Source organism: Arachis hypogaea, chromosome 5 (assembly GCF_003086295.3).
Source record: "Arachis hypogaea cultivar Tifrunner chromosome 5, arahy.Tifrunner.gnm2.J5K5, whole genome shotgun sequence".
Lineage (NCBI taxonomy): Eukaryota > Viridiplantae > Streptophyta > Magnoliopsida > Fabales > Fabaceae > Arachis > Arachis hypogaea.
In genome coordinates, this window is record NC_092040.1 from 104,371,186 (window position 1) to 104,391,262 (window position 20,077).

General features: G+C 30.3%; 2 long non-coding RNA genes across 4 annotated transcripts; both read left to right on the forward strand.

The window, feature by feature from the left end:
- Window positions 1-1,683: 1,683 nt before the first annotated feature.
- Window positions 1,684-4,983, forward strand: LOC112802424 (uncharacterized). 3 transcript variants are annotated; one of them, XR_011882372.1, is made up of 5 exons: window positions 1,684-2,083; window positions 2,906-3,000; window positions 3,669-3,779; window positions 4,297-4,380; window positions 4,636-4,769. It is a non-coding gene; the product is annotated as an uncharacterized lncRNA (long non-coding RNA). The 3 variants fall into 3 exon arrangements; XR_011882373.1 differs by lacking the exon at window positions 4,297-4,380 and having other exon boundaries at window positions 4,636-4,983; XR_003202399.3 differs by lacking the exons at window positions 4,297-4,380; window positions 4,636-4,769 and having other exon boundaries at window positions 3,669-4,147.
- A 1,149-nt stretch (window positions 4,984-6,132) lies between these two features.
- Window positions 6,133-12,423, forward strand: LOC112802425 (uncharacterized). Its single transcript, XR_003202400.3, has 2 exons — window positions 6,133-6,389; window positions 12,090-12,423. It is a non-coding gene; the product is annotated as an uncharacterized lncRNA (long non-coding RNA).
- Window positions 12,424-20,077: the final 7,654 nt, after the last annotated feature.

Below are 20,077 nucleotides of genomic sequence, written 5' to 3' on the forward strand. Positions count from 1 at the left end.
AGCAAAATCTTTTGCCCTAAATTAAAGATACTTACAAATGTGGTGGAAAAAACAACAATGCAGATAAAAGAAGAAAATAATTAATATCAAAGAAAAATTTCTGCTAGAGTTAATAAGAAAATAATTTTTAACTATAGGTATATACAAAAGGATAAATTTTTTAGGAATCTTTCAGAACTAAACATATATATATATATATATATATATATATATATATATATATATATATATATATATATATATATTATGTTCTAAATCAAAGAAAACTTATATTATATATTAAAATTCACATTTTCTTTTTGTATTTTAAAGGAAATCGAGTGGGTTCTAATTTTGTATTTTAAAATCTCGCATATCCCACCAAATTTAAAGGGTTTAATATTTATTATTTATTATATTAATTAAACTCTTAATTTAAGAGTACGAATATAATAATAGATTTTTTTAACTTTTTAATATATTAAATGTATTAAGAATATAAAAAAATATTTTTTAATAAAATACTTTTTATAATGTTCTTAAAATATATTAAAAACATAAAAAATTATAATTTCAATAATTTTTATAACATTTTAAAATACATTGAAAATATAAAGAATTATTAACGGGAGAATTAATAGTAAGGACCATGAGTAAAGGTTAATTATAAAGAGAGATCAAATATACTAAAATTATTAACAACGACCATAATAAATTTTATTTAAAGAGAAAGATCATGCTATTTTTTATTAAGTGACAATATTATTCTTTAATATAGTATCTTTCTCTCATTTATCATATTTCACCTTCTTAAAATTAAGTTTTTAAATTCACGGTTTCACTACTTTATAACCTTTTTATTATATTTGTAATCCATAAATCCGATTTATTTTATCTTATCATCATGGATTGGATGAACCTTTCAGCTTATTTGTAATCTCACCATTACTTTTGTGAGTTTTATTTATTTGGAGAAGTCTTTCACAAATACATAAATAATGAATAAATCTAGAAAATTAACATTTTATTATCTAATATTAATAATTTTTTTATAATTAAATTTATTATTTTAACTCTAATTTTTTGAAAGATTTGAAATTTTTTAAAATTAAGATCTAGATTTTAGAAATTAAAATTTAAAATTTAAAAAGATAAGATTAAAAAAATTTTTTTACTCCTAATTAAACTCCATAAAAGATTAGCAACATTCTATAAGTTTTCTATTTAGAAAATTTATTTGTCATCAACAACTAGGTACATAGATTAGCTCCTCAACTAATAACATTTTAGATTGATGGAATTAGTTCATCCAAAATCAATTATAGCTATATATGTGAACACAGACTCTTAGCCATAATTTTCTTGTTGCAGCTTTTTTGTTTTTTTTTTTTATCAAAAATAAGAAATTTGAATTCGCAACTTTTTAATTGAGTATGGAGAGACTATGTCATTTGAGTTATTACTTATTTTGATAATAAAAAAAAATTTTGTAAAAATTGAGTTAGGGGCGCTAATAAACATAACGGTGGTAAGAAATCTTGATTACAATGAAAAAGAATAATAATATTAAGGAGTATTACGAGTCATTTTATAAATTTTGTATTTCCTTATTCTTATAAAAATTGTTTAAAATTATTCATAATAAAAAATTCAAAAATTTTAATTATATTCCCACCATTTAAAATAACTTAAAAAAAAAAAGAAGGAATGTGCCTCAGTTCATCACTACCGTAAGCTAGCCTTAACCCTTCGAAAGCAATTCCAAACGGCAACACACCCTCCACGATCGCAGCTTTCCTCCACGTACGACCACAGCTCTTGATCGCAGTACTCTCCTCCACGTACGGCGACTTCCCGGTGCTCTCCTCTACGGGCGACGGCGCGTGCTCCCTTCCACGGGCGTCGGCGCAGTGCTCTCCTCCACGGGCGTCGGCGCGGTGATCTTCTCCACGGACGCAGCTCCATGGCGACGGCGCGGTGCGCTCCTCGTTTTGTGCCGAACCACCACCATCGAGAAACCCCTCTCCCTTCTCTTCTCCATCTTCCTCTTCTTCCCCTGTCTCGCCTCCTCCTCTTCGCGAGCTTTGACAACGCTACACGAGCTGTAACCTTCCTCCTCCTCCTCTGCGTATTGGCAAGACATGTCTGAACTTTACTATAGGAATGGAATTTCTGAATGCATTGATTTTGAATTTTAGTATGGGAATATTCTGAATTTTAGTATGGAAATGGAATTTCTGAATGCTTTGATTTTGAATTTTAGTATGGAAATGTTCTAAATTTTAGTATGGGAATGAAATTTCTGAATGCATTGATTCTGAATTTTACTATGGGAATGAAATTTCTGAATGCATTGATTCTAAATTTTTGGGGCTTTTTGATAGTTCTGATTTTGGGGGGTTTTATTTCAATTTTTCTGAATTTTTATGGTTTTGATTGTTGCTTCTTAAGGTTTTCTTTTTTATTTTGCATTTTGATTATGATTTTGCGTCATTTTTTATAAGCATACATTCGACAAGATTTCTTTCATTGCTTAATGCCTCTGAATATAAAATAATCATTTCTAGGGTTTTTACTTCCTGTTTTGAGGCGACTCTAATGGAGAAGGAGAAGAAAAACCTTCTTTGTGTTCTTTCTTCTTTAATTTTCAGCTTTAACTGAATTTTACGTTTTACTTGAGCTTTTCACTCCTTCTTTGTTGTTGCTTTTCAATTTCGGTGGCAATTTGTGGTTCTGTTGACTTTTTTATTCATGTGATGAATTTCAGTAGCAATTTGCATAATATTGTTGTTAATTTAGAATTGCATAAAGGGTTTGAACTGTAATTATAAATTCAACCAAAAAATACACTCTTAATGGATGTTTGGATAACAATTCCAACTGTGCTGAGTTTAACTACACTCTTATATTTGCAATGATTTTGAAGGTAGCAGGGTGGCAAGAAGTTGCTGTCCATGGCCCAATTCAAGACCGAACTCAAATCCAAGCCCCAATCCTTTGAGAAGAAGGCTTGAACCCTAGGTTTATGAATGTTAAGCTTTATGTCTCCATTTTTTTTAGGACAATAGGCAACTGATTAACTGATTAACTGGTTATAGTTAGATTTTATATTCCCTTGTTTGCTTTGTAACAATTTCTCTGATATCTTTGATGAAGAGTAGTTCATTAATTCTTTAGCTAATGATGTAAAAGTGATTAACAAGCTACTTAAAACACTAGTTCATGCCACCAACATGGTGATCCAGTTCAAAAGCTAGTCTGGTATTAGATTACTATAGGTAAAGTCAGAACATTCAGAGAAATTGATACTAGAATTTACGTACCTAAGTTGAATAATGTGACTAGTAATTATATGATGATGTATGTGAGAATAGTATTAGGCACCTCATAGATCATATACTCATATGGTTGAATTATCATTTATCAATATATGGTAATAAGCATCTTCATTTTTTTAGGTAGTGGCTTTTCTTTTCTTTTCTTTTTTCTTCTTTCATTTATTCTGTGTGATATCTTTAAGATCTTTCAGTAGGATTCAAGTTAAAGGGAAAAGAACAAGAAAGAAGGAACAAAAAGAGCAGTTTGTGACACTATTGAAATTTTAGTTTTCAAAGTGTCTGTTTTTTTTTTCTTTAGTTTTCTTTTGAGTGCTATTTGATGCCATATATATCATTATTGTTGTCTTGTAGGGAGATGCTTATGTAATATGTGGTGGAGCTTGGGAATTCTGGCCGCTAGAGCCTTATGGCTTGCCTCAATTTTGACTATGAGTATTTTTATGGGGTGCTAAACCTTCTGAGGTATTCTAATGTTTTTGTTATAGTATCTTTCAAAATACTGATCATGGTTATTTACATAAAAAAGAAAATATTATTTTCATTCTTTTGTTTTAGTGTTGAAGTTCAAATTTGAGTTAAATTATTATTGTTCTTTTTACATGGTACGGAAGCTGTCTCAATTTTCTCTTCCAACTCATGATGTTATTGTCAGGGGTGTTATTCTTGTAGAATTCGATGTATGTGCAAGTTTTGCATAAGACTTGTGTAACTGTGTTTTGAATTGTAAGCTAATTTTTTAGAAGAGTTTATTAGTCATGGCATGGTGATTAATTGGCATGTTCATTGATTTCAACTAGCCATAGGTTTGTTGCTAGTTATTTACAAATAAATTGTTTGGATTTAGAAAATCTATTTTATAATTTGAATGCTAAATGGATGGTCAAGTCTCATTTTTTTCTTTTTTTTTAAATTTAAAAAAGTATTGTAAAATCTCGAATTATAATATATTAAAACTCTTAAAAAATTTATTTACTTGCAGATAAATACAATTGCACGAGGGTCACCATATTACATTGAAAAAAAATAACTTATATAGGAAGATGCTATTTCTGACCTTTTTCTGGTATATTTTCATTTTTTATTCATCCTTTTATTGCCTTTATGTTTTATGATAATTTGGTTGTTGATGAATGTTATTATCCTATTCAGATTGAGCATGATGAAAGTCATGATGTTCATTTGGTCCTTATATTGTGTTAATTTACACTATATCGTTGTTTTCTTTAGTATTGAATATGGTTTTATTCTTTTATTGGTATTTTATATGATACGAAGATATTTAGCTTAATTGGTTACTTGTTGTTTGGTCATTGGTGAGTATGATTGGACTACAAACATGGAGAGCATTATGAAGTATCAGGCCTTGAGAGATAAAGGCATGACTGGCTACATATTTAGTAACAATAATATGGAGATAACCCTGACATATATCGGCATTATGGAAGAATTGACGAAGAGAATGGAAGTTGATGAAATTAGGCATTTATTTTATTTATTTATTTTTTTTGTTGAAGTTCATGAGAAAACATGTGTTTTTTTTTAGTTTAGTTATGTGTATTTTTATTTGAATTGGCAACTGTAAGTATATGTATTTAAAATTTATTTAGTTGACTTTGGAACAACTTTTTAATTTAATATATATGCTATATATTAGCTTATTAGCTTATATTTTCTTTCTATTTATTAAATTTAGTTTAAATAATTAAATTTTATTAAAGTATGCTATATATCTTTTTAAAAAGATAATTTCAAATAATGTGTATATGGCTATATGCATCAACTACAACTAGTGAAAACTTAAAACTACAGAATCAATAATATCTGAAAGGTTAAAGTGCTTACCTGAAAGAGATCGAAGAACAAGAGTAGTAGCAGAACAGGAAATAAGATTATAAGCAGAAAGAAGGGAATAAGATTATAAACAAGAGTAGTAGCAGAAGAACAGGGAGGGTTCACTAAATAAAGGTGAAGAAATAAGGGAAGGGAATAAAGATTATAAACAAGAGTAGTAGCAGAAGAACATGGAATAAGATTATAAGAAGAAAGAAGGGAATAAGATTATAAGAAGAAAGAATTGAAGAAGAGAGTATTACCGCATGTTTTGTAATAAATGTGAATTAAGTATTACCGCATGCTTTCTAATTAAGATGAATTAAAGTATAAATGTGAATTAAGTATTACCGCATGCTTTCTAATTAAGGTGAATTAAAGTATTGGAAAACTTTCAAACGTACCAGGAATACTGGTGTTCCAATTGTTTTAACCGTTGATTTTAATTAATATATATTATATATATTTTTTATAATTTACATCAACGGTTAAAACAACTGAAATACCGATGTTCCTAGTATACTTGAAACTCTTCCTAAAGTATTACCTAATGTTCTGAAAACCAGTTCGAACCGGCCGGTCGAACCGTGAACCGGACGCTAAAGCGGTTCGGACAATAAAAAATCGTAAAATTAGGAAACCGGCGTTAAACCGACGAATCGGCCGATTACCGGTCGGTCGAATCGAACCGGGACCTGGCCGGTTTTTTAGTTGTGCAGCAAAACGGCAGCGTTTTGCGTGAGAGTGAACCCTAATTCCCTTTGCCCTTCGCACAATCGCACTTGCCTCCTCCCACACCCACAGTTCAGCTTCAGCACTTCACCTCCACTCTCATCAAGGGTCAGAGAGAGTGAGAGACATAGAGAATGCCTGAACGCCATCACGATCCGTCGCGCTGTCAGCACCGTCATGCCGTCAGCACCGTCGCGCCGTCAGCTCCGTCGCGCCGTTGGGTCCGTCGCGCCGTCAGCTCCGTCGCGCCGTTGGGTCCGTCGCGCCGTCAGCTCCGTCGCGCCGTTGGGTCCGTCGCGCCGTCAGCTCCGTCAGCTCCATCGCGCAGTCAGCACCGTCGCGCCGTCAGGTCCGTCGCGCACTCAACTCCGTCGCGCACTCAGCCACTTCGACCAGTCACCTCCTTCGAGCTCTGAGAGAAAGCAATAGAGTTCGGTTGAATTTGTGAAGCCTGAAGCCTCAAGGAGTCAAGGTGCCTTCGAGCTCTGAGAGAAAGCAATAGAGTTCCAGGTAATTTTTATTTTAGTTATGAACTTATGATTGTTTGATTGAATCACTGAATAACTGTTGCATGATGAACTGACTCTGAGTCTCTGATGAAACTGTGAAATCTGATGAAACTGTGAACTCTGATTTTGTGATATGATTTTGTGAACAAAGAATTTTTTGTACTCTGATTTTGTGACATGATTTTGTGAAATCTGATTGTGTGAACTCTGATTTTGTGACATAATTCTGTCATTGTGAACTCTGATTTTATATACTCTGATTTTGAGAGATGATTTTGTGAACAAAGAATTTTTTGAACTCGGATTTTGTGACATGATTTTGTGAACTCTGATTTTGTGAAATCTTATTGTGTGAACTCTGATTTTGTGAACTCTGATTTTGTCAACACTGATTTTGAGACAGGATGAACTGCTAAACTTTGAATTTTGGATGTTGTTTGTTCATTTGTTGTGAACTTGAGAGTTGAGATTATTGGGTTGGATTACTGTGAACTCTGTTCATTGAGTAGCTCTTTGATTTTGTGACATGATGAACTATTACCACATGCTTTGTAATAGAGAGTCTAATGACAACTAGTTTGTAACCATAGTTGTCAGAATCGCATTGGTGATCGAACCGATTAGGCTACTAGATTATTCGGTTATTGATTTAATCAGTGGGTTACTGGTTCAACCGGTTGATTCGGTCCTATGTAAATAAAAATAAAAAATAATTAAAAATTTAAAATTAAAATTTAAAATACATATTTTTACTAACATTTTAAGAATTTCAAACTATTTTGAAATAACATGGAACGAGAACAATAAATATTTTATTATTTTTACTCTATTATAGATATTTTTATTTTATTTTTTATATTAAAATAACTATTATTTTTAATTTTCAATAATTTATTAATTAATTTATATTTATTATACTATTATATACTACAAGTATTTATTAAAAAATAATATTAATAGATATTATATAATTATAAAAAAATAAGTGAATTTATAATTGTTGTTAAATAAAAATATAATTAATTTAAGAATGAGTGAGTTTATAAATAAAATTAAAATAAATTAAATAAAAATAAAGTATTTGATGAAACTCATGAAAGATATTTATATATTTAAATTTGCATATATAATGATAAGGACAATAGCAGCTTAGTGGCTATGCAAGGTAAAGTTCGATTTATTGGTTTTTCAGTCGAATCAGCCAGTCCAGTCCAATTTTAATAATACTGTTTGTAACTGATCTAACTAGAGGAGTGTAACTAACTATACTGACTCTATTTGGCTTAATTAATTCAATTTCAGCTTAACTATTACTAACTATACTGACTCTATTTGGCTTAACTAATTCAATTTCAGCTTAACTATTACTCTATCAATCTCTATTAAAAGAAACACAAAATAGTACGGTAAGAGTTAAAATTTGACCGATTTTCAACGTTTTATTTTGGATTTGATCAGTTTATATCAATTTTTTTTATATGGTCGAAAATATTGGACTGAACTGATATAAAGTTTGATTTATTGATTTTTCGGTCGAATCGGCCAGTCTAGTCCAATTTTAATAACACTGTTTGTAACTGATCTAACTAGGGGAGTGTAACTAACTATACTGACTCTATTTGGCTTAACTAATTCAATTTCAGCTTAACTATTACTCTATCAATCTCTATTAAAAGACACACAAAACAGCACGATAAGAGTTAAAATCATAATTATTATGTCGAACTACTTGATTATTTAGGAAATGATGGTTAATTAGTTTATGAAAATATTTCCTAGTTTTGTTTTTTATTTTAAATTTTTCCTGCAATTATTTTAATTAAAATGGTGGAAAAAAATTATGCCCCATGCAAGCATAGAATAAAAAATATCAAATCAATTGTTAAAAAATATTTTTAACTATTAAAACTAAAAACTATTGAAAATCATGAAAACACACATTTTTTATTTTTTTTTTATTTTTTCAACTTGTGTATCTTTTTTAAAACATCTTTCATGAATTTTTTTAAAACATTTTTTCATTAAAAAAAAATACAACTCACCTTAAATTTTAAGATCCAAGTAGCATCACTGGAATATCTTACCTTGGGCCATAATTTTATTGAACAACATCTTTAAATCAAATACGGTTTTGTTAATTTGATTAATTTTACTTATTACTCTAATAGAGCTAAGGATTTGATGGTTTTAGAACGTTTGGACTATTAAATGGTCTCATAATAAAATATATTTTTTAAGTTTTTTAATAACTGTTAAATAATTTTTTTCTAATTTTAATTACAAATTAATTCTATATATTTTATTTAATTATAAAAATTATTTTTTATTTTATAAATTATTATTTTATCATTCATCTATTATGTTTATTAACAATCAAAAACAAAAACAAAAATAATAACGAATTAGATCTTCCAGTGATTGTAATAAACTTTTTGGCAATCCCAATTGATTAAAAGTTTATCTTTGATATGTTACATTCGTCCAAAATCAATCAATTGGATTAACAAAACAATCAATTAAATTTTAGGTTTCTGATAACTTAATCGATTGGACTTAGGTTATCACAAAATAATCGATTGAAAATTGTAAGGTAGTATGGTTTTTGCAAAAATCAATCGATTGGTCATATTACCAATCGATTGAACGATGACTAGAATGTGAGTTTTTTATAATTCAATCGATTGTCCAATCGAAAGTTATTTTTATAGTAATTTTCTTCCACAAAATCATGGATGACAGAAGATATCTATCTTTTTAGCTGTGGTTGGCTTTTAATTTCATCCAACAGCAAATCTGTCCATAATGAATAGGGCATGAATTAATTAAGTTTGAGACAGTTTCATAAATTCATAATAGAAAGAACAGAGACAAGAGAAAGGTACATACTTACATATAGTGCTTCTCATAGGGACCAATTTTAAGATTACTCTTAGATTCAACCTTAGCAGAAAAATTACCATTGATTTGGAGCTTGACTGTGACATAAGAAACAATGTTAATATGATTACTAGGATCAGTGAATGACTCTTCCTCAAGATTCATTATTTCACCTGGATCAATGAAGACATAGATCAGACTTTCCTTATTTGTGTGGTGACAACAAAAAACGTTAGAAAAGTCATACATATACCAAATAGTGACAAAGTCAATAATAAGAAGATAATCATTGCAACCCAATCGAATGAGTTTCCTACAACAGTAATCATGAACCGCCGAAAAATTGCACTCAATGGAGCTCCAAATGTCAGCAATGGTCATTTTCTTCACTCTAATAACAAGCTTTCATATGGCAATAAAAATAACAATTGATTGGGTAATATAAACAATTGATTGAATTATAAAAAATTCTCATTCTAGTCATCGTTCAATCGATTGGGTAATATGACCAATCGATTGATTTTTGCGAAAATCATACTGCCTTGCAATTTTTAATCGATTGTTTTGTGATAACCTGAAATTTAATCGATTGTTTTGTTAATCCAATCGATTAATTTTCTAAGAAACACGATTTTCACAGTTCTTGATGAATGTCACGGATCAAAGATAAATTTTTAATCGATTGGGATTGCCAAAAAGTTTATTAGTATCAATGGAAGATCTAATTCATTATTGTTTTTATTTTTTATTGTTAATAAACATAATAAATGAATGATAAAATAATAATTTATAAAATAAAAAATAATTTTTATAATTAAATAAAATATATGGGGTTATTTGTAATTAAAATTAGAAAAGAATTATTTAGCAGTTATTAAAAAAACTTAAAAAACATATTTTGTGATGGGACCATTTAATGATTCAAACGTTCTAAGACCATCGAATCTGGTGCCCTCTAAATAAGGGTGACAAACGGGTCTAAACCCGCCGGGTCGGCCCGCGTAACCCGCTAAAAAAGGCAGGTTGGGCTGAAAAACTAGGACCGCCAAATAGCAAAAGCCCGTCTAACCCGCAACGCTTAAACCGCGGGTTTTGACGGGACGGGGCGAGCTTCTCCGCCGGGCTTAGTATTTTTTTGGCAAGGGGTATTTTTATAATTTTTTTTGTCAAAACCCAACTTCCCCCAACCAAACTTACAAGAGAATGAAGATGAAAATTGAGTGTTTTGGATTATGTTTATTTTGTTTTAGAGACAATATTTATAATTATGTTTTGGATTATGTATATTTTACTTCGGGAACAATATTTATAATTATGTTTTGGATGAAAACTTGGTTTATAATTATGTTTATTAGATATTTATAATTACAAAGACTTTAATGTTTGTGAATATAAAAATTATAATTTGTTTATACTTTTTATGCCTTTATATATATTATTTAATAGTTAAAAGTAAAAAAAAAAGAGGATTTGGCGGGCTTAGCCCGCCGGCCCGCCAGCCCACCGTTAGGCGGGGCGGGCTGGGATTCTGGGACCGCCTCATTAGGCGGGACAGAGCGGGCCAGCCCGCCAAAAAGCGGACTTCTGGCGAGACGGGGCGGACTTCCCCGCTTGCCACCCCTATCTCTAATAGTAATATTATTTTTCATTTTTTTAAAGTATTAATAAATATTTAAGACTCCAAATATACTTATTATTAATAATAATTTAGTAAATATTTTAAAAATAAATAATAATTTAGTAAATATTAACATAAAATACAAATTTTCTAACTTAAAAATAAATTATTGTGAAAAAAAAAAAATAATAATAATAATAATAATAATAATAATAATAATAATAATAATAATAATAATAATAATAATACCTACAATAACCTCATGCATGATGCATGAATTAGAAAGTAATGATCATAGTTATCAGATCCGGTTCGATCCGGCCGGTTTGATTGAAAACTCGGTTACCCAGTCATCTATTTAGGCCGAGCCACACGTTGAACCGATCATGCAATTGACCCGGTGAAACCCGGTTCAACTCGACGGATTTTGATGAAAATCGGTGACCAGTCACCGTCGATACCCTCTTCAGTCAACCTCGTCTCTTCGTCACCCTCGTCGTCACTCTCCGCAGCGTCGTTACTTCTCCCAGCCGTCACTGCTTCTCCTCTCACCTCACCGTGTTCGTTGTTATATTGGTCGTTTCTGGGTTGTGCTTCTTCTTTTTCTACTTCACTGCTTTTGCTTCTGTCCTTTTTCGGTGCCTCACCTGGTCGTCAGAAAGCTCAAAGCCTGTGCTCCCTCAGGTCAGTGCCTCTGCTATTGACCTATTGACTATTGTTATGGAATCTGTTGATATATTAGTTAAAATTGTTCTTCAATTGTATTGTTGCTGGTTGTTGGTTGGTATATTAGTTAAATCTATTCTTGAATTGGTATATTAGTTAAAATCTGGTTGATATATTAGTTAAATTTGTTCTTGAATTGTATTGTTGCTGGTTGTTGGTTGGTATATTAGTTAAAATCTGTTGTAATGTTGCTGGTTAAAATCTGTTGAATTGTTGCTGGTTGCTGTATTTTTCCTGTTGCTGTTGCTGGTTGCTGTGTTGGTAATTTGGTATATAGTTTTTTAGTTGCTGGTTGCTGCTAATTGCTATTGTATTTTACTGTGATTTTTCTAGAGCTGTTGTTGTTTATTGCTGGTTTGTTTAGAGTTGCTGTTAGTTGAATCAGGAAACTTTGGTGAAATGGTGGTGGTTGTTGTGTTGCTTAAAAACTGATTTAAGCAAATCCTTTGTTGTTGAAAATATTTTTGGTTTCTTTGCTAGAATTTTAAAAATGGCTTCATCTCAAACACCATCAGAAACGCCACCATCTCATGAACAAGCATCATCAGCAAGCTCCTAATTTGCCCTATGAAGATGTTGATGTCGACTTTGAGCTCACCCTTTGGACTTGATTTAATGATTGTGTTATCCTTAACTTGCTCTTGTTGATTTAAATTGAGAACATATTTTATACTAGAAATAAGTTTATTAACTCTTCTTTTAGATTATTAGTTATGTTTAAGACTTGATATTTGATTATTAATATTTGTAAGACTAGCATTTTAAGTTTTTAGACATTATTTCAATTTTATTAATATAATTTTATATTTTTTTAGTTATGACCGAGTTAACCGGGTGAATTAGTGACCCACCGATTAAACCAATAACCTGATAACCCGGTCATATAACCAGGTTGATTATCAGTTTGGTTCTGATAACTATGATAATGATTGTATACGACCAACGATCAATACTATTATCTTTGGCTCTGGTTCTTTTTTCAAATAATTTTTTATTTTTATATTTTTATTTTAACTAACCTAAGAATGACCATATAAACGCTGATAGTGGGAATGTGGGATTTTCATTTCTTTCTCAAAGTTCCATTTTAGTTTCCTCCAGCGATATATAATTTCATTTTGCAAACACTTTAAACTTTATTTCAACATTTGCAATTCAATTAGAATTTTGGCGTTCTATTTGAAATTAATACTTTAAGTCTAATTTCCACCTCATAAAAATCCAGACAGCACATTGCATGTTGCATGATATTATGTATTTCTATGATGATAATGTAAAAGTGTGCATCTCTTAATAGCAACAGAGTTTAATTATTGATTGGTAAATATAATAATAGGATGTAGATTTTATTTTTTTAAATAAATAATTTTAGTTTTGAATAAACAAATCTTTTTATTTTTTGACAAAGGACAAAATTATAAATTAGTAAAACAATAAAATTAGATAACTAAATGATTTTTGAACCAAATTCAATCTAATCTCGCTTATTCTACATGCTTCTTCGTATGAGAAGAGTTGGAGGTTGCAATTGAAATGAATGAAAAGAGGGTTAGGAGAGAGAATGGGCCACTAAAACTGGGTTGGGCCATTGGACATTGCGGTTTTTTTTTAAACAAAAGTGAACTGGGGTGATTTTTTATTTTAATAAATAAATTTAATTATAATAATTATCGAAATAAATAATTTAAAAAATATTTATTAAAATAAATATCCTTCTCTTATTTTGTTTACAGGGTAAACGAGATAAAACAGGTGGACGCAAAATGTGTGTATTGTAAACGAGATACATGTATTTTAAAAAAAATTGAAAATAATAAAAAATATTAATATTATCAATAATCCAAACTTTTAGCATGCAATTAGTAAATAAAAAGATTGGTAGAAGAGATAAAAATGAATATGTTTGATCAATTAGTACTTAACAAAATTGATAGGATAGTGGGAAGAGAATTGAAACGGTTATTTCTCACTATCCACGTGAGAGACAACCGTTTTAATTCTCTCCTCACTATCCCATCAATCCCTCTTAACAATTGGCAAACAGTTATTTTTATTTTTTAAATTTAAATCAAGTTAATTGGATTATAATTTAATTTAAAATTTTTTTATAATAGATATGTTTGATCAATTAGAACTCAAAAAGAGTATATAAAAAATTGTAGTTTAAATTATGATCTAATTGGATTGATTTAAATTTGAAAAATAAAATTAACCGTTTGCTAATTGTTAGAAGAGATTGATGAGATAGTGGGAAGAGAATTAAAAAATAAAAGAGTAAAGTATCGTTTTTGTCCCCAACGTTTGAGGTAAGTCCCAAAGTTGTCCCTAATGTTTCAATCGTCATATTTAAGTACCTAACTTTTTAAAATTGACTCAATGTTGTCCTAGGATCCCTTAACAGAGTTGACGGCGGATAAAATTGAGACGATTTTGAAACGTTAGGGACTTAAATTGGACGAAAACGTTGGGGACAAAAATGATACATAAAAATAAATTTTAATTTAATTTTATCCTTCAATAATATCAATTTTTTACTATACATAGTATTCAATTATTTTTTAATCACATCTAAATAAATTACACTTAATCACATTACTTTCATTTTAAATAAATTTATTTTTTTATAATTTTAAAGAATTTTGATACATTAGAGACAAAAGATATAATTTATATTTTATTATATATATATATATTATTTTTTTCTTTTTCAAAAATTTATATACTAATCATTCTACAAATATTTCATGATAACTAAAAATTTTTAAAAGTAAAATTATAAAAAATTAATTTATTTAAAATAAAGGTAATGTGATTAAGTGTAATTTACTTAGATGTGATTAAGAAATAATTGAATATTATGTATAGTAAAAACTTGATATTATTGAAGGATAAAATTAAAATTTATTTCTATGTATCGTTTTTGTCCCCAACGTTTTCGTCATATTTAAGTCCCTAACTTTTTAAAATCGTGTCAATTTTGTCCTGCTGTCGCTATCTACTGCCCTCTCACGCAATTTCTCTTTCTTGAGTGCATCATCCCTTAACGATATCGTTGAATTTTCGTCGCCCGTAACTTTGCCATCCTTCCCGGTATAGCCAGCGCTGGCATCATCGCTATCTCCTATCCTCTCACTCGATAAGTTATGGGCGCTGCTATACTGGGAAGAACGGTGAAGTTACAGGCGACAGGAATTCAATGACGTCATTAAGGATGATGAAAAAGAGATTGCGTAAGAGGGCAGTGGCAACGACGTCGGCACTCTTTGTTACAACCGCGACGACGATGCTTGAAAGGACCGAAGTTACTTGATGAAGAAAAAATAGAGGAGTGTCCTTCAATTAACGGGAGTGGAACTTTGATATTTTAAAAAATTATACCATTATCCATCTCAAATAATAAATTATAAAATAACCCAATTATAATTAAGATAATGACCAATTAAAATGTGATACATCATGAATGGTAACTTACATGTTATTTTAGAGGGGGTTGGGTAGAATTCACCTTTAAATTATCAACAAGTTATATAATAATATTGCATCTTTTTGGTAATCCGTAGAGTATCCGTGGATTAAGAACAGATAAGATTAGAATTGAGATATTCTCAACCCGCAAGTAAAGTTAGGGTTGGATCCAGACTCTACCCATTGCCACCACTATTTGTGTATGGTGATGATGACGATAAAAAAATTGAAATTCAAGAAGTAATCACTTTTTAAAATGAAGAGAAAAAAATATAATAATCTCAATTAATAAATTAAATTTAAAATATTAATTAATTTATCTTAATTAGTAGCCATTGGATACATAATATTTTAGACAAATTACTTAAATAAAATAAATGGCAATCAAAATTATCCATATACAACTTTTATAAAAGAGTTATCCATATATACTTTTTTTTAATAATTCTATGGAAATCGCTAATGTCTTCTTTTTTATGTTGTTTTGGCTATATAAATTTTATTTTGTTTTTTTTATTGTATTCTTTATTCGAACTGACAAAAAACTAATTCATCGCTATGATTAATCTATCACACATTCACAAGATGAAATTTAAATTTCTAATATAAATTAACGAGTTAACAAGTAGACCAACCTAACTTAATTAATTTGTGACATGAGTTAAAATTAAGTTATTTTATTAATTTTTTTAGAATGCACCTACTACTTTAAATAAAATAAAATAAAAAAAGTTTTAATTTAATCTACAAGATAAATTATTTTATTTCTACATTATTTATTTACTTTGTACTTTTTTTTAATTTTTTTAAATTTAATTGTTAGGATTAATTTTTTTAATTCATAGAAAAGATAAGAATTTTATTAATATTATTGTGTGTGATATTAATAATAGTGTGACCCTGTAGTAGTAGTTACATATTTAACTTAATCCTAAGTAAACTCCAAATTAAAGAATTAACATATTTTATTTTGTTAAATACTACATTTTTTTACCTTTTTTAATATAAAAAAAATAAAATATAAAGAAACTGATTTGATTGCTTTATTAAAATAAAACTATTTAAAAAGTTTATAGGACTTTTTTATCAAAATAAAACTATTTATAATAAGATTCTTTTATATATTATCACTTTATTTTTATTATTAAATTTGTATTTAATATTATGTGTGATATGAAATTACAGTTTTAATTTTATTTTTTCACATGTGATTTTTTCTTTATATAACTATTTTTTATAATATAACAAATTCTAGATCCTAACAAAATATACATGACACACATCTCATATTTATTTTTTATTTTTACCTACCATATCATATACAATAAAATACTAAATACTAATATGACAAAAAATATTTGAATAACTTTTCTGTAAAAATTGTATGTGAGTAATTTTAATTGCCATTTATCTTATTCAAACAACTTGCCCTAATATTTTTCTTAGTTAGTAGCAATTGGAAATGAGACCTTTTATGTAACTCTCTATTCTCTGCCACTAATATGACAATTTTTACAATTTAATATGGAGTAAAAGTCAGGGGAATATATAATATCTTATATATAAATCTAATTCATTTAGAACTTTTATCTGATTATATCTGTATACTTAAATAGTTACAAAAATCACATATTTATATAATTATATAATATATAATTTATTATATATAATAAGGATATAAGAGATGTTTGATACATAACTTTTTTTTTTCTTAAATATTTTTATTATATATAATCCATAACAATGTTATTTGTAAGATTTGGATTAAAAATATGTTAATTTGAGTATGACATATTTCCCATCCTGATATATTATATATATAGTCTTTGGTTTTGATCATGAATTGGTTATTTATTTACAGTAGTTACTACGTAATTTCTGTTCTAACCTTTGAGTAGTTTTCAAGTTGAATTCAATTGCGACATTTTGATTTTGAGTCAACTGACATGATTTGCTTGTTTGTTTGATTAAAGATCCAGTAAACACGGCCAACAGTTAATAAGTGTTTTTTTTTACTAAATAGAAAAAAAAAAGAAAAAGAAAGAGACAAAATTAAATTAATTGGCTAGGTTTATATCTAAATCTATTAGATGTTGAAACTCACTCCATGGTTGGCTCCAATTCGAGTGAATGTCCGCGACAGAAGCAGTTGCTTTAGCCATACAATCTGCAACACTATTTGCATTCCTCTTAATTAAAAGAATAGATACTCTCCAATTCCAATTCATAATCTCCTGTATATGCTTTGCCAAATCTCATTCCGGAATATTCTTACCAAGCATTCTTTGGTTTATCAAGAAAAGAGCTTTTAAATAGTCTGTTTCACAAATAACCTCCCGAAATCCACTCTCCCAAGCAAGAAGTAAACCTCTTTAAATTGCATACAATTCATTCAAAAGAACACTGCACACTTCGACTTTTCCAATGCAACCTTTCAACCAACATCCATCAGGATTGCGAATGATACAACCAAACCCAGCATAGCCAAAAGGAACAAAATAACTAGCATCACAATTCAATTTAACAGAATGAACTGGAGGTGGAACCCAATGCAAACAAAGCGAAGGAGGAGACAAAGATTGATGCATAGCAAAAATAGTGTGAAACTCCCTTATTGAACTACGAATCAAACTCACCACTTTATTAGCACTCCAAGAATCATCTATATTAATAAATAAATCATGATTCCTGCTTCTCCAAATCCACCAGATGGTCAAAAAGAAAAGAAAAACATCTCCACTCCTTGCACCTCTGTAGAGCCAATCATGTAAATCCGAGTTATCTGAATACAGGCCTAAAAGGTTCCAGACCTCCTTGGCACTAGGGCACTCCCGAAGACAATGAAGAATGGATTCAGAACCATTCTGACACCGATGACAGGTGCTAGATAAAGCTAAGCCACGACCCAAACGAAACTCTGCCGTAGGAATAGCATTATGAAGACTGAGCCAAATTAAGAACTTGTACTTCTCAGGAATATGCAGTCGCCATACCCACAACCACCTATCATGCTCATTCCAGCCAAACTTTCTTTTGGCTAGACAACTATACCCACTCCTAGCTGAGTAAAGTCTAGAAAATGCCACACCCCACGACCAACCCGAATTCTCTCCAGCATTCAAATCTGGATTATAAGCATTCAAACGCTGTTTGACATCTTCTGGAATGATAGAGAAAATATCATGGAGATTCCATTGACCATCTTTCCAAACGTCTCTAATAATTAAATCAAAGTCAGATATATGTACAAAAGGGACATCTTGAGCAATTGGGCCCTCAATACTCCAATTGTCAAACCAAAAAGATTGATCAAGTGACCCAACGCACCAAGAGAAGGCATCCTTAAGAGCACCAAAAGCCTTTGAGATACTCTTCCAAATATGAGAAGCTTTGCAAGGGACAGGGCCATCTAAAACTCCCTCATTCCTCAGATACTTTGCCCTCAATAGAGCAACCCAAGGCTTGTCCTGACAATGAAAAAGTTGCCAAACTAATTTACCAAGTAAAGATATATTAACACATGCAGGATCTCTAACACCCAGGCCACCAAATTTCTTTGGAGTGATCACGGTCCTCCAATTAACAAGAGAAAGACCTCTACCATCAACTTGACCCTTCCAAAGGAACTGTCTCATCATAGAAGACGATTTATCGCAAACCCAATTTGGAAAAAAGATATCTGCATATGATAGACAGGAATGGATGCTGCAACAGAATTGATCAGGCAAAGTCTCCCTGCTTTATTTAGAAGCCTTCCTTTCCAATTAGCTAATCTTTCCCTCACCTTTTCAATCACCGAATGAAAAGAAGCCCTACTGGTACGGGAATGATTAAGGTTAACTCCAAGATATCTTCCTAAGTCCAAAGCAAACCGTATTGAAGAAACACTAGTAAAAATATCTCTTCTATGAGCAGTCACATTTTTAGAACAAAAAGCTTTAGACTTTTCAAGATTCACTTTCATGCCAGATGCCTTGCAAAACATGTTAAGAGAATGCATGACCATTTGAACCTGACTCTTTGTAGCCTGACAGAAGAGTAAGAGATCATCTGCAAACATCAAATGAGAAAATTTTGGGCCACCCCTAGTGACAGAAACTGGTTTCCACATACCCTCGGCCACCTTATTAGATATATAGCAAGCAAGTCTTTCCATACAAAGCATAAATAAGTAAGGAGACATTGGATCACCCTATCTAAGCCCCCTTCTAGGAGTAAAACTATCCAATCTATTCCCATTCCACATAATAGAAATAGATGATGCACAGACACAATTCATAATCAAATTAACAGTGATGATAGGAAAACCAAAAGCAACGAGAATACTCTCCAAAAACCTCCAATCCACCCTATCATAAGCTTTTTCAAGATCAATTTTAAAAGCAAGAGTACCTTGCTTGGATTTTGTGTGCTTCATGAAATTCAGAATTTCTTGGGCCACAATAATATTATCAGGAGCACCACAACCCGGAATAAAACCTCTTTGTAAATGACTCACAATATCTGAAAGAAAAGGCCGAAGTCGATTAGTCAAAACTTTGGTGATAATTTTATAAACAACATTACACAAGCTAATAGGCCTGAAATCCTTCATAAAGGTAGGGTTATCAATTTTAGGAATAAGTACAATCAGAGTTTCCATGATGCTAGAATTTAAGTACTCTCCCAAAAAAGTGCTCCAGACAATATTCCAAATCTCAGTGCCTACTATCTCCCAATATTCTTTAAAAAAATAAGCTTGAAAGCCATCTGGACAAGGAGCCTTAAAAGAGCTCATACTGAATACTGCTGACTTGACTTCCGCAAAAGAGACAGGGTCAGTTAACCTAGCACAAGCCTCAGTGCTTAGAGTGGGCATCGGAACATCCCCTAAACAATCAACCTCAACCTCTTCCGTTGTACCAAAGAGATTCTTGTAAAAAGAGAGGGCTTCTTCTTGGAGAATATATGGATCAGTAGACCAAGACCCATCTCTAACATATAATCCATGTACTCTATTATGG